Source organism: Lepisosteus platostomus, chromosome 5, assembly GCF_059453375.1.
Source record: "Lepisosteus platostomus isolate fLepPlt1 chromosome 5, fLepPlt1.hap1, whole genome shotgun sequence".
Lineage (NCBI taxonomy): Eukaryota > Metazoa > Chordata > Actinopteri > Semionotiformes > Lepisosteidae > Lepisosteus > Lepisosteus platostomus.
In genome coordinates this window covers 31,358,694-31,374,232 of record NC_142615.1, presented here as the reverse complement: position 1 = coordinate 31,374,232, position 15,539 = coordinate 31,358,694, and the positions used below count along the sequence as shown (strand labels likewise).

The window sequence follows — 15,539 nt, the reverse complement described above, 5'->3', positions numbered from 1 at the left end:
TAGTGGAGGGTGTGGGATGTCAGGGTTTGAAAACACTGCTTTATGCAGAGAGTGGAGGGGTGGGTGTCAGGGCCATACGACAGTGCTTAACGCAGTGAGTGGCGAGGCCGGGATGACAAGACCTGACGATTCTTCTTTACGCAGAGAGTGGCGGGGGTGGGATGTCAGGGCTTGACGACACTGCTTTACGCAGAGAGTGGCGGGGGTGGGATGTCAGGGCTTGATGACACTACTTTAAGCAGAGAGTGGAGGGGTGGGTGTCAGGGCCATACGAAACTTCTTTACGTAGAGAGTGGCGGGGGTGGGATGTCAGGGCCTGAAGATACTGCTTTTCGCAGAGAGCAGTGGAGGTGGGATGTCATGGTTATACGACAGTGCTTTCCACTGAGAGTGGTGGGGGTGGGATGTCATGGCCATAAGACACTGCTTTATGCAGAGAGTTGAGGGATTGATGTCAGGGCCATACGACAGTGCTCCACTCAGGCCTCTGCTTGAATTTGTACTCCTCCTCTCTCTCCCTATCTCTACCTCTCCCTCTCTCTACCTCTCTCCCTACCTCTCCCTTTTCCCCTCCCTACCTCTCTCCCTACCTCTACCTCTCCCTCTCTGTGGGGCCAGCAGGGGGTGCTTTACCCTGCGGTCTGTGTGGGTCCTATTGCCCCAGTATAGTGACGGGGGACACGATCTGGCCCACCAGCGACGAACAGGTTACCAGATCTAGATAAAGGGGGCAATTCTTAGTCGTATGAGCTTAGTCACACATCGCAGCGATTAAAAAATCAAAACAAACATGTTATGTCTGTTACTAACGACTTTTTTTTCCTACATTGAAAGTCTCTTTCCCGGGTGATTTTCTAGCGCGACTGGGGCTCTTCATTTCTCCTCAGTGTCTCATCGTGGGCGGATTTGAAACAGACCACAGAACCTGCTGCTGCAGTGCTCTCGGTTAGGGGCTCTTATCCTGCATCACCAATCTTCCACAGGAGGGACGGAGGTGGATTTCTGTCTGGAAAATAAACTCCAGAGTGAGAGAGAGAGAGCAGAGAGGGGTAGGGAGAGGTAGAGAGAGGTAGAGCATTAGAGAGGTAGAGAGAGGGAGAGAGGTGGAGGGCGAGGGAGAGGGAGAGTGGTGGAGAGAGAGGGGGTTAGGGAGAGAGGTAGAGGTAGGGTTAGGGAGAGAGGTAGGGAGGGGAAAAGGGAGAGGTAGGGAGAGAGGTAGAGAGAGGGAGAGGTAGAGGTAGGGAGAGAGAGGGAGGAGGAGTACAAATTCAAGAAGGAGAAAATCCACAACACAACACAGGCGTCGGCATGTGTGGGCTACAAAATGAACAAGTAAAATGTTTCTTCCGGGCTGAAAAGAGAAGGAAGGAAAACACACCGTTGCGGCGCTACGACACGAAGACGCCGAGCCAGTTGACCACAGCAAACCCAACCTGTTCTCACAAGTTGCTTCCGCTTCAGGCGAAATAAAAGCTGCTGAGCTAAATCAGGAAAGCGGTAACTATTAGGACTGCTCACTGTTCCTCAGGCTGGGACGGGAGATCACACACTGTATTATTATTATTGAGAGACAGGTTCACTGTCTGTTCCTCAAGCTGGGACAGTGGAACACACACTATATTATTATTACTGAGAGACAGGCTCACTTTCTGTTTCCCAGACTGGAACAGGAGATCACACACTGTATTATTATTATTGAGAGACAGGCTCACTGTCTGTTACCCAGGCTGGGACAAGAGATCACACACTGTATTATTATTGAGAGACAAACTCACTGTCTGTTCCTCAGGCTGGGACGGTAGATCACACTGTATTATTATTATTACTGAAAGTCTGGCTCACTGTTCCTGAGGTTGGAACAGGAGATCACACACTGTATTATAATTGTTGAGAGACAGACTCACTGTCTTTTTCTCAGTCTGGGACAGGTGGTCACACACTATATTATTATTGAGAGACAGGCTCACTGTCTGTACCTCAGGCTGGGACAGTAGATCACACTGTATTATTATTATTAATATTATTGAGAGTCTGGCTCACTGTTCCCCAGGCTAGGACAGGAGATCCCACACTGTATTATTATTATTTCGAGACAGGCTCAGTGTTTGTTCCTCAGGCTGGGACAGAAGATCCCACACTGAATTATTATTATTGAGAGATAGGCTTACTCTCTGTTCCTCAAGCTGAGACAGGACATCACATACTGCATTATTATTGATTGACAGGCACACTGTTCCTCAGGCTGGGACAGGAGATCACACACTGTATTATTATTATTGAGAGACAGCCTCACTGTCTGTTCCTCAGGCTGGGACAGAGGATCACACACTGTATTATTATTATTTAGAGACAGGCTCACTGTATGTTCCCCAGGCTGGGTCAGGAGCTCACACAGTATTATTATTGAGAGACAGTCTCACTGTCTGTTCCTCAGGCTGGGACAGTTGGTCACATACTGAATTATTATTATTGAGAGACAGGCTCACTGTTCCTCATGTTGGGACAGTAGATCACACTGTATTATTATTATTATTACTGAGAGTCTGGCTCACTGTTCCCCAGGCTGGGACAGGAGATCACACACTGTATTATTATTGAGAGACAGGCTTACTCTCTGTTCCACAGGCTGAGACAGGACATCACATATTGTATTATTATAATTGATTCACAGGCTCACTGTTCCTCAGGCTGGAATAGTAGATCACAGTATATTAGTATTATTATTGAGAGTCTGGCCCACTGTTCCCCAGGCTGGGACAGGAGATCCCACACTACATTTTTATTATTGAGAGACATGCTCACTGTTTGTTCCTCAGACTGGGACAGGACATCCCACACTGGATTATTATTATTGAGAGACAGGATCACTGTCTGTTCCTCAGGCTAAGACAGGAGATCACATACTGTATTATTATTATTGAGAGAGGCTTACTGTCTGTTCCCCAGGCTGGGAGAGGAGATCACACCCTGTATTATTATTATTTAGAGACAGGCTCACTGTTCCTCAGGCTGGGACAGGAGATCAGACTGTATTATTAATATTGAGAGACAGGCTCACTGTATGTTCCCCAGGCTGGAACAGGAGATCACACACTGTATTATTATTATTTAGAGACAGGCTCACTGTTCCTCAGGCTGGGACAGGAGATCAGACTGTATTATTAAAATTGAGAGACAGGCTCACTGTATGTTCCCCAGGCTGGGACAGGAGATGACGCACTGTATTATTATTATTGAGAGACAGGCTCACTGTTCCTCCGGCTGGGACAGGAGGTCACACTCTGTATTATTATTATTGAGAGACAGGCTCACTGTATGTTCCCCAGGCTGGGTCAGGAGCTCACACAGTATTATTATTATTATTGAGAGATGGGCTCACTGTCTGTTCCTCTGACTGGGGCAGGAAATGACACACTGTATTATTAGTATTGAGAGATAGGCTCAGTGTTCCCCAGGCTGGGACAGGAGATCACACACTGTATTATTATTATTGAGATACAGACTCACTGTCTGTTCCTCTTGCTGGGACAGGACATTCCACACTGGATTATTATTATTGAGATAAAGGTTCACTGTCTGTTCCTCAGGCTAGTACAGGAGATCACGCACTGTATTATTATTATTATTATTATTGAGATACTGGCTCACTGTCTGTTCCTCTGGCTGGGACAGTAGATCACACTGTATTATAATTATTGAGAGTCTGACTCACTGTTTCCCAGGCTGGGAGAGGAAATCACACACTGTATTATTATTATTGAGAGACAGGCTCACTGTCTGTTCCTCAGGCTGGGGCAGGATATCACACACTGTATTATTAGTATTGAGAGACAGCCTCAGTGTTCCCCAGGCTGGGACAGGAGATCACAAAGTGAGTCTGTATCTCAATACTAATAATACAGTGTCTGTTCCTCTTGCTGGGACTGGAGATCACACACTGTTCTATTATTATTGAGAGCCATGCTCACTGTTTGTTCTTCAGACTGGGACAGGACATTCCACACTAGGTTATTATTATTTAGAGACAGGTTCATTGTCTGTTCCTCAGGCTAAGACAGGAGATCACACACTGTATTATTATTACTGAGAGACAGGCTCACTGTTCCTCAGGCTGGGACAGGAGATCACATTGTATTATTATTATTGAGAGACAGGCTCGCTGTTCCTCAGGCTGGGACAGAAGATCACACACTGTATCATTAATGTTGAGAAAGAGACTCACTGTCTGTTCCTCAGGCTGGGACAGGAAGTCACACACTGTATTATTATTTTTATTGAGAGACAGGTTCACTGTCTGTTCCTATGGCTGGGACAGGAGATCATACTGTATTATTATTATTGAGAGACAAGCTCACTGTTCCTCATGCTGGGACAGGAGATCACACTGTATTATTATTATTGAGAGACAGGCTCACTGTCTGTTCCTCTGGCTGGGGCAGGGAATCACACACTGTATTATTAGTATTATTGAGAGACAGGCTCGCTGTCTGCTCCTCAGGCTCGGACAGGAGATCACACACTGTTGTAGTGTGCTCTCACGAGGCACCAGTTCTGTAGGGGTTTGGGCATTTACTGGGACAATTATTTTTGTGGCAGTAAATCACAAAATTGATTCTTTTAAGGGTCTTAGAATCCAACCATGCGATATAACTCAAACAACGCAAACACAGGTACTAATACACGAGGATACATTTATGAATATATAGAATATGCATGTAAACCTAACAGATCTTATCGTAAGGGTTATCAGAATACAAAAAATATAAATTCATTCAGTTACAAAAAGTTACACATATCAAAAGGACATAAGTTCGGAGACATAAGATCATTCATTTAGACCGTTTCGTAATTGAACTTGTTTAAAACTTCTACATTAGATACTCAAAACAAGGACATAACCCTTAGGAATTAAATTGATTCTCATGATTCTTGTATTTTACCGTTTCCGTAGTGTAGCGGCTATCACGTTCGCCTAACACGCGAAAAGTCCCCGGTTCGAGACCGGGCGGAAACAGCCTCGTTTTGCACGCTGCTGTACTTCACGGAGGTCTTGAGCGACTGGTCATTTGTTCCCAATGTATTTCAGGTGCCTTCGTGCACTCTTGTACCAAACGCACGTTCCTTCTGTACGCGGAGCGGATCATTTGCAATTGGGCTGTGCCGACAGACCAGGACGAGCTCTGTCGGCTCAAATGCAGCGCAGGACCTGCAAGAACAACAGAAAGATTAGTATCCAGCGGGGGCCTCTTAGTGAGCCCAAGATCTCATCAAGAATCGGCTCCAGCAACAGGGCTGGGCGCATTGTTCCATTCTCCGACCACTCTCGGTGTAAACAAGTCCCTCCTGGTCTCTGGTTGAAATGCACTTTCCCGCGTTTGCTTTGGTGTAACTGGCTTCCCCTGCATGGGCGAATGTGAAGAAGATCCTTAGTAAGTCATTGAAGAAAACCGAGAAGAGTTCGGAGTGGCCTCTGTCGTTCATCAACGATCCAGTCAGGCAGTACTCCTCTGCAAAGCGCCGTTCGTTCACATCGATTGGCTTTTTTTTGCCTTCATTCGTGCAAGTAGTAAAAGCAGACGCCCCTATTCTTCCGTGAACCGGGGTTGTTGCGGCCACAACGCAAAGTACTGACCACTATACGATCACGGCGAGTAACCGATACACACGTGGCAGGGCGGAAAAGGCTGTGCTCTCTTCGTGTGACATAATTCGGAAAAGTCCTGACGTTGCATTTCAACTGAGCCCCAGTATACATCGACCCTTCGACACTCTGAGTGACAACTCTCTTGCGTGTTTTCTCATATTTATGTAGTTTGCTTGCATGATGCCGGGAACAGCGTGGTTGTTCGCTGCCATATGGTCTAGGGGTTAGGATTTCTGGTTTTCACCCAGGCGGCCCGGGTTCGACTCCCGGTATGAGAACGTGTTGGTTTTGCCTCCTGCTTTCCAAAAGATCAGCACCGTGTATGAAGGAGCCGCATTAAAACCACTCGAACGTGCAAAACGTGCGAGAAGAGGGGGTGCTTGTTTCCAACCGAAACTTCTTGCGTGTGAGACGAGCTGATCATCGCTGTGGGAGGGTTACTCTGGTAGACAGGGCTGACCTTCGGCAATAGGATTTATACTCTCCAAGATGATATTTGCACTTTCTGGAGAGGCGATTTTCTCCACTTCAGTAGCCCGATTGCGTCGATTGCGTGGAGAGGGCTGTAGAATGTGGCGCCGCCTTTCCTGCTCCGTCCATGACAGGCGTGCTTGTCTCTGGGGAGAGAGCACGGTCCATCAGCGCACTCCAATAAAGGAACTGGAAGCAGCTGAATCGCATTGGCGAAGCTCAGCGCTGGGCGGCTGGGCACGTCTTACCACCGTTTCCGTAGTGTAGTGGCTATCACGTTCGCCTCACACGCGAAAAGTCCCCGGTCCGAAACCAGGCGGAAACAGATTTCTTTTGTCGCCACGCACAAAAAGGGATTGGGGATTCGCCTAGTGCTGTGATCGAACAGACCCACTCATCTCTTAGTGTGGCGGTATCTGCACAGTGCATGTCGCAGCGCATCCTGCATTCAATTCAATGTGCTTCCTGAAGTCGAGTCGTGTGCCGTGCGGAGGCTCTGAAAGTGAGAGCAATGAAAAGGTGCACGACGCTGTGAAAGAAAACAGAGAAGTGAAAGGCAGTCCTTTCTCTAAGGAGGTGAAAGAAAAGCTACTCCCCGTCAGGGAATCAAACCCCGGTATCCCGCGTGACAGGCGGGGATACTTGCCACTATACTAACGAGAAAGACATCGCACCCTCCGACCCCCGGCATCGTGTCCCGACCCAGCGTGCTGGAAGGCGACGCGTGCTGTGATTCCTTTACGGAGCAGAAATGACAACCGAGGAGACGAAAGATCATTTCAGCATTTCGCGTCTGAATGGAAAACACAAACGACCAACTCGGAATGACTTGCCTTTGACGCTTTTCAAAGCCTTCTTTGTGGACGACGACTGCGCCGCCTAGTAAATGGGTTGTACAACTTTGAAGAAGCAAATGGAAGAGGGCTAAGCCCCCTCTCTTTTAGCACAGGTTCGATCTGTCTCCCAGAATCACCAGGGCGCACGCACACACACACACTCGTGCCGTTGAAGTGCTCTGCTTCATTTCTAAGGGCAACTCAACATTCACTCCTACCCCGAGTGCAGAAAAGACAGCGTCCGCAGCGACAACAGCTCAGGTCTCTGCACAGGAGCTAAGCTGCCCCCATCTCCTCTGCTCTGCGGCTCCTGCGGAGTGGAGTCCTGCCTGGAGCCATGTTTGCTCCCCGCGCCCTGTCTGTGCGTCGTGTCCAAGAGCTCCTGGGAATAAGAGAGAGCCCTCCCACTCGGGGGCTTTTCCACGGTCTGTGTGAGGAGGGGCGGGTGTGTCCAGTAGCTTATCGAGCGGAAGCCTGGGGCGGCAGAGAGCTGTGATCGTGCAGACCTTGAGGTGTCACCTCTTTGTCTGCTTTCCCGCCCCCCCTCCGCCCAAGCTCTGCTCCAAAGTAGCCCGGAAACCCCTCACACCTGCACGTGTCACAACCTAAGGTGTGGTCATGAGACACCCATGGGGTGTCGTTCTGTTCTTGCTAATTGTTTCCTGCCCGTTGCAGGCAGGAGTCTATGCGAGGAAGATGCGCTGGACAGAGCTCAGAGGGCACACCTGGGTGGCTTTCCTTCTGAGTGACGTTCCTGCAACACTCTCCCGCTACTCTTGGTGCGCTCATGCCGCAACACAGGCTGGAGCTGGAGAAGGCTGGAGCAGGTGGCTGTGGGCTCAGCACACCGCCGAAATAGCTCAGTTGGGAGAGTGTTAGACTGAAGATCTAAAGGTCCCTGGTTCGATCCTGGGTTTTGGCATTTTGTTTCATCGCGCCCTTTGTTCCTCTCTCCAGCACTCTGTGCCTAAAGTGATGCGTCCCTTTCTCAGCCGAAACGCAAAGCGAGACACCAGCAGCAGTCTCTGTGGGTTTCCGTAGTGTAGCGGCTATCACGTTCGCCTAACACGCGAAAGGTCCCTGGTTCGAGACCGAGTGGAAACGGCCTCGTTTTGCACGCTCCTGTACTTCACAGAGGTATTGAGCGACCGGTCATTTGTTCCCAATGTATTTCCGGTGCCTTCGTGCACTCTTGTACCAAACGCACGTTCCTTCTGTACGCGGAGCTGATCATTTGCAATTGGGCTGTGCCGACAGACCAGGACGAGCTCTGTCGGCTCAAAAGCAGCGCAGGACCTGCAAGAACAACAGTAAGATTAGCATCCAGCGGGGGCCTCTTAGTGAGCCCAAGATCTCATCAAGAATCAGCTCCAGCTACAGGGCTGGGCGCAGTGTTCCATTCTCCGACAACTCTTGGTGTAAAAAAATCCCTCCTGTCTCTGCCTGAATTGCACTTTTTGCTTTGGTGTAACTGGCTTCCCCTGCATGGGCGAATGTGAAGAAGATCCTTAGTAAGTCATTGAAGAAAACCGAGAAGAGGTCGGAGTGGCCTCTGTCGTTCATCAACGATCCAGTCAGGCAGTACTCCTCTGTAAAGCGCCGTTCGTTCACATCGATTGGCTTTTTTTTTGCCTTCATTCGTGCAAGTAGTAAAAGCAGACACCCCTTTAGGGAGCCTGTTAGCACCTGGAGTTTTCCCCTTCTGTAAGCTCTCCATAGCCTCCCAGCTCTTCTACTTTCAAATCCCTCTCAAGTACTTCCCTATCTTCTTCACTGAAAACGTTTTCTAGCTTTGAGGTAAAAAAATGAATTTCTTCATCCTTTACCTCTGTAGAGCTGTACAGTCTTGAGTAGAAGTGTCACGCCCTCTGCAGCCAGAGGGCGGTCCTCCTCTGTCCTGTCCCTAGTTTCTGGTCTGCTGTCCTTCCTGTCCCTCTCTTTCCCTTGGGCTATATATTTCCGGGTCTTGCACTCTGTCCTCGCTCAGCACTGACGTTCGGATGTCCTGAGACCCGCCTAGCACCAGGGCGCCCCACGTCCGCTCCCTGAGGGCACAGGTTTCTATACGGCATTCCTGAACTCTTTGCACCAATGAGCCCGAGCCTTTTTCCCGTCTCGCCGCTATGCATATGGGTCTTTTTCCGCACTCCTGCTCCCCACGGTTAGTCCCTTTGGACGTCCGTGACAAGAAGGCCTCGATGCAGGAGAGGATAGCACTCAGCTCTGTACTCTCTCTTCCCTCCTCATCAACTACACTTTCCATGACAGACTTGGAGCCTACCACTTTCCTGAAAAAGAAGCGAGTACACTTCTCATTTTCTTCCAAGAACTGCACTCTGCTTCTTAACAGCACTCCTCGACTCCTTTCTTCGGCTATGCTCCGGATGTCCTTTTTTTAAAGGGTGATTTCCTCAAGCACATCGAAGCCACTGTGCAGCATCATGTAGAGACGCTGCAGCTGCCTCTGTTTCCTGGCTAGCACTCCTCTCTGTCTGGCAGCAGCCTTCCTTCCCTCAGCCATGAAAAAGGCCTTTGTCCTCACCTTCACCTCCTCCCACCACTCTCCTACTGACCCGTACAGACACTGCAAGGACAGCCACTGTGATAGTTTCTCCTTGTAGCGGGATACTACCCCCTCGTTCTCTAGCAGCTTTGTGTTGAGTTTCCAGAGGCCTGGGCCAAAGACAGTCCCGCCCTGGAGTTCCACTCTACACCCTAAAGCCTGATGATCTGAGAAGAAGACAGGCTGAAGAGTGACCCCAACAACTTTCACTCTCTCTGAGACAAAGCAATAGTCAATTCTGGAGCTGCTATTCCTCCCTGACCATGTATATTCTGCTGTTATGGGATATATACATCTATATGTGTCTGAGAGTTTAAAGTCTTGAACTAAGTTTTGCAGGGCCTGTGAGCTGGAATCCAATTTTATCGGCCTTTTGGCTAAGATCAAGTTCAAATGGCATGCCCGCAGTTCTTGTCTTTCCAAAGTTCTATAAGGCGATCGAAGATCCTGAAGAGTGCTTGAGCTGGTATCGCCCTAGGTTGAGCCTAGGGGGTTAAGGCCAAGCAGCAGCTGAGCTGGGTGGGATCTGGCAGCAACGTTCTCTCTCTCTGCTCTCTCCTCTCCCCTCCCCCTTTCTCTTGCTCCGCCTCCTTGGCCTCTTGGCTGGGAGTAGGTACTCGTGGCCTGCCCACGGTGCTTGCTTTCTTCCTCGGGACTCGGAAGCGCTATCCGCTACCTCTCTCTCCATCTGCCTCCTTGGCCTCTTGGCTGGGAGTAGGTACTCGTGGCCTGCCCGCGGTGCTTACTTTCTTCCTGTTACGAACCCTGGCTCCCGGCAACAGAAGAGGCAGAAGTAGGCGTAGCCCCTATCTATCAGTTCACCTATCAGTTTTCCCATTCACCACCACACCCCCGTCTCATCCTACTTAAACACCTGTCCTTCCCTAACTTGTTGCTCAGTATTGGTTTTCCCTATCGAGCTTCCTGGTTGCGCTTCTTCTACTCTGTGTTTGTCTTGGATTTCGGCTTTCGGTTTTTCCCTTTGGACTTCGGCTTTTCGGATCTCGGCTTGGATTGGTGCTTTCGCTCTGTTTTGGATTTCTGGCTACCTCTGGATTCTCGGATTGCTCTACGGACTACGGCTTCGGATTACTCTTCGGCTTCGGTACACGTACCCTTTCGGATATCTGGCTTCCCCTGGACTCTCGGCTCGTTCCTACGATTACGGTTTGCTTTCGGATTACGACTTGGCTTTGTTCGCTCCTGCAAGTGGGTTCACTCACTCGTTCGGTCCCTGTTACCGAACTCGTAACACTTCCTCGAGACTCGGAAGCACTATCCGCTCCCTCTCTCTCTCTCCTCCTGCGCCTGCACGTAGCTGGGCTTTGCACACAAGGACAAAGGCTAGGGCTCCCTCGCTGCTCCTTTAGCAGCTAAACCCTCCTCTCCACAGGACCTTGCTCTCTCTTTCTCTCCTTTTTTCTTTTTTCTCCTTTCCAGATGGCAGACAAGAAGACACTGATCCGGTTCCACTGGACCAAGAAAACAGAGACGATGCCAACTGCGAAATCCTTTTTCATTACCTTCCTGAGAGGGATCCTGCAGTTGGTGGCCGGAGATCTCTACTGCCTGCAAGACAACAAGGCAGAGAGATACATGGAGGCCTACATGGCCACGGATGCCTCATATGAAAAGGCAACGAAAATGATCAGAGAAAAAGGTAAGCACCCCGGTTTCTCTGGTTTGTCTTTTGAGGAAGACAAACCAGAGGACCATCACAGTCAACATCGGAGCCGACAGGGGGTACATTTACTACCCCAGGATAGGCCACAAGGAGAACAGGTGTGACATCGTCAGATGTCACAACTGTAACAAAGAGTGGCAAATGGCAATAACCTGCCGGGCAGCCAAAAAGTGCGATGGATGCGGCGCCGAGGGACACCTCCTTCACTAATGCAAGGTAAGCAAACCTTCGTTTGCGCAGGTGGTGGAAGCCGGCCAGCAGAAACCGGTCTCAAGACAAAGGGAGAGAGGTGAGAACAAAGAACCCGCACCTCCTCCGCAGAGAACCGAAACTGCCGAGGCCACACCCCCAGCTGCACCAGTGCCACAACATGGCCGCCAGGACGACGGACAAAATGGCTGACCGGAGGAAGGGCCCTGGATAACTCCCAGCAAGAAGGGAAAGAGGATCCACCTTCGGAAGGACAAAAGAATAGTGTCCTAGAGGAAACGGAACTTTCTTCCCCCGAGGCCCAGGAACAACTGGAGGAGGCAGCCCAGGAAATGGAAACCCTCCCCCCCCCGAGGCCTAAAGACGACAGGAAGTGACAGCCCAGGAAACGGAACCTCCCTCTTACGAGTCCCACGGACAACAGGAGGAGGCAGCCCAGCAAGAGGTTACCCCCTCCCCCGAGGCCCAGGGGCAACAGGAAGAGGCAGCCCAGGAAGTCGGAACCCCCTCCCCTGAGGCCCAGGAACAACAGGAAGAGGCATCCCAGGAAGTGGAGCCCCCCTCCCCCAAGGCCCACGAGCAACTGGAGGTCCCCGAAACTCCTGGAGAAAGGGAAGAAAAAAGCCTTACCGAAGCGGTGGCGGAGAGTATCCTCGAGGAAGACGAGGATTACTTTGAAGCCGCCCTGGAGCCGGGACTGATGGTAGGGCTGGACCTGTCCAGCATGTTTACCTTTCAGTACCCAAGAGACCTGGAGGGAGCCCAGCATATTCCCCCCAGGACCCGAACGAGAGGAGTAACATCTAGGCTAAACAGTGCGCAGATGTAGACTCCCAAGTTTTCCACTGTAAGCACAAAGAGAGGAGGTTCAACTTTCACTTGTTTAATCATGACTGTGAAACTTATCTTTTTAACAACTAACGTGAGAGGGCTAAGAAACCCGGTGAAAAGACGGGGAGTCTTTCATGATCTGGCCTCAAAGTCTTTCTCAGTTTGTTTCTTACAGGAGGTCCACCTGAAGGATGAAAGTGACAAGTTGACATTCACCAGGGAATAGACGAAGGGAGAATCATGCTGGAGCGTAGGAAGGGTCCACTCTTCCGGAGTGGGAATCCTCCTCGGAAACCCATAGATGACGCTGGTTTCCTCCTTCTCGGTGGTGCAGGGCTGGATCCTGGTCGCAGACATCGACTGGAGGGGGCAGAAGTTGAGAGCAATTAACGTCTATGCTCCGACGGAACCCTCTATCCGGAAGGAAGTGTTTGCTGACCTGGCCAGCTGCTGCACCACCAACAGACAGGTGGTGCTTGGCGGGGACTTCAACGTCGACCGGGAGAAGGGGAGCGACGCTAGCTCGGCAGAGCTGGAGTCGCTACTCAAGCAGTTCTCCCTGGTAGACGGTTTCAGACGGTGCCGCCCTAACGAGGTCGGAACGACATGGAAAAACTCCCGGGGAGTGTGCAGCCGCCTGGACTACATCTTTCTGCACAAGACCTGCTCCCTGGAGTCGGCGACGGTGTCCCCGGAGTGGTATTCCGACCACGAGCGCTTGACGGTGGTGGCTAACACCAACCTGCCGGCATTCAGTCGTGGGTACTGGAAGCTGAACCGGGAGATACTGGAGGAAGGCGACTTCAAGGCACTGTTCTGTAAAGACTACGCGAGCTGGGTCGATCTGAGAGACGGCTCCATGGTGGAATGGTGGGAGTCGGTGAAGGACAGGACCCGAACCCTGGTGCAGATGTACTGCAGACGGAAGGCGGCCAGGGAGAGGAAGGAAGCTGCACGACTCCAGAGACAACTAGAGGAGGAGTACAGCTCGGCTAACGGGGGAGGAGCCTTCAATTCAGCCCGGGCACAGGACCTGAAGGAGAGGCTCCGCAAACTCAATCAGGTCCGAGGAGCCCAGAAAAAGAGGGTGATCCACGGCCTGAGACGGGGAGATGGAGAGGAACTACTGGGCGAGAGCGACAAGGTAGAAGCGGCCACCGCTTTCTACATGGAGCTCTTTTCAGAAAAGCAGACGGAGGTGGAGGGAGGCGATGCTTTTCTGGAGGAGCTGAAGGCACGAGTACCGGAGGAGGTGAGGTAGGACTTGGAGGGTCCGATCGCGGCCGAGGAGCTGAAGGCGGCGCTCTTGTCCATGGAGAATGGCAATGTGCCAGGGCCGGATGGACTGCCCAAGGAATTCTACACCTGCTTCTGGGACACCCTGGCGGCAGATCTGGTGGAAGTGGCGCAGGAGATCTTCCGCCGGGGGAAACTCGGAGACACCATGAGGGAGGGCATCATCTCCCTGCTCTTCAAGAGCCCTTAGCAGAGACGGTGTGACGGGACCCTGGAGATACCGGGAGGCGCGGGGGAAACCCAGAAGATCTCCCAGTACGCCGACCACACGACGCTGTTCCTGCGGTCGGACAGGGGGTTGAGGAGGGCCCTGCAGGTCATGGAGCAATACTCCAGAGCCTCGGGGTCGAAACTCAACCGCCAAAAGAGCAAACTGAAGTTCTTCGGGCCCTGGAAGCACAGGACGACGGTGCAGGAGGGTCTCGAGCTCTGCACGGAGCCCCTCAAAATACTGGGGGTTTCCTTCCAGAGCCAGGACAACGAGACCAACAACTGGACCAAGAGGATCGCCAAGGTGAACGCAAAGCTGGGTCTGTGGAAAACGCGGTCGCTGTCCTACACAGGGAAAGTGATGGTGTTGAAAGCAGACATCCTGCCGGCTTTGGTTAACCTGGCGGTGGTGTACCCATTGCCGGCCAGACTCAGACGAGCGCTGCAAGGGATGATCTTCGGCTTCGTCTGGGGCGGGAAGTACGAGTACATCACGAGAAACTGGATGTGTCAGCCGGTCGAGGAAGGGGGTCGAGATGTCCCACATTTCCCCCTGAAACTTGACTGCATCTTCTACTGCGACCTCTGTCGGGCGCTGCGGGAGCCCATCGGACCTCAGGAGGAGGACGAAGCGCCTAGTCGCCAAATGGGGTTTCCCCATGGCGAGGGAGCGCTGGAAAGGACTTTGGGCCCTATACAGGGATTAAAGGACAATAGCGAGTGGTAGGTTTGGAGGGACTCTCTTAATTGCGCAAATCCGACCCCACATGCAAAGATTGATAACGGACAATCAATCTCCGTTACGCCGTTGTTTTTTATTACATGGAGTGTTAATATGTGTGAGATGTTTCTTTTGAGATGTTTATTTTGCGGATTAAAGTATATTTTGTAGAACAAAAAAAATCTTATGACAAGGTTTACAAGTTATTTGTTGAACTACATTCTAATAGGTGTGGTCACATTCCAGGTCATTTGTTTACGTTTTTGTTTCTGGAGTACCTGTTAGATGAAATGTGCTAATATGTAACCTAACTCCAGGGTGAATAACTAGAAGAGGGGAGCAGCACCATTCCAAACCAAGGGAGCTTTGAGATTGGCTGGGCCAGATCTCTCATTTGCATATCTGATTTGGAAATGTAACACTAAATCCCCTTCTTGCAAGGATTTAACTTGCAACCAAGAGACCCCTACTGTGTATTGCTACTTATTTTTTATGATAAGTGGTGATTACCAGTTGACAGATTTTATTTGTTGAATTATAAATGGTTCTGTATTATCACCCTGAATGGCCTGTACTCAAGGTCTGGTAGGGTATGTGTTTTCATTTCATTTGCCAAATCGAATTTTTGCTCTTTTAGTATTTGTTTAGAAGGCTTTCTGATGTCAGGAAGCCCATTTATTTGGTGAAAAAAAGATTCTGTATTAATATTCATATTTCTCATTCTACATAAATAGGGTCTTTTATGAATAAAAAGATCTTGTGCTTGGAAATCTTAATAAAGCTGTGTGCTTCCATACACTCGAGCAGTTTTGATTCGTAATATTTGACCTTAGGTGTGGGAACGGGTCTTTTTTGCCATTTGATTTCCAATTGATCAGCACAGTATAGAAAATAGACCCGTAAAGCAACGACAGCAGTGACAAATGTGCAAAAAGTGATCACTTGTTTTCGCCCGCTTTCAAACTGAAACCCTTTGGTGTGTTAAGAGAATGTGATAACCACTACACTGCGCAAGGTGGGAATGGGTGACTTGCAGAGAGTGTTGAACTTCGAGAAAGGACTTCTCTCAGGAA

The 15,539-nt window shown here is 50.4% G+C and overlaps 1 non-coding gene across 1 annotated transcript; it reads left to right on the top strand.

The window, feature by feature from the left end:
* The first annotated feature begins 15,085 nt into the window (after nt 1–15,085).
* Nucleotides 15,086–15,141, top strand: LOC148665541 (U7 small nuclear RNA). The gene has a single exon (XR_015939003.1). It is a non-coding gene; the product is annotated as a U7 small nuclear RNA (small nuclear RNA).
* The last annotated feature ends 398 nt before the right edge of the window (nt 15,142–15,539 follow it).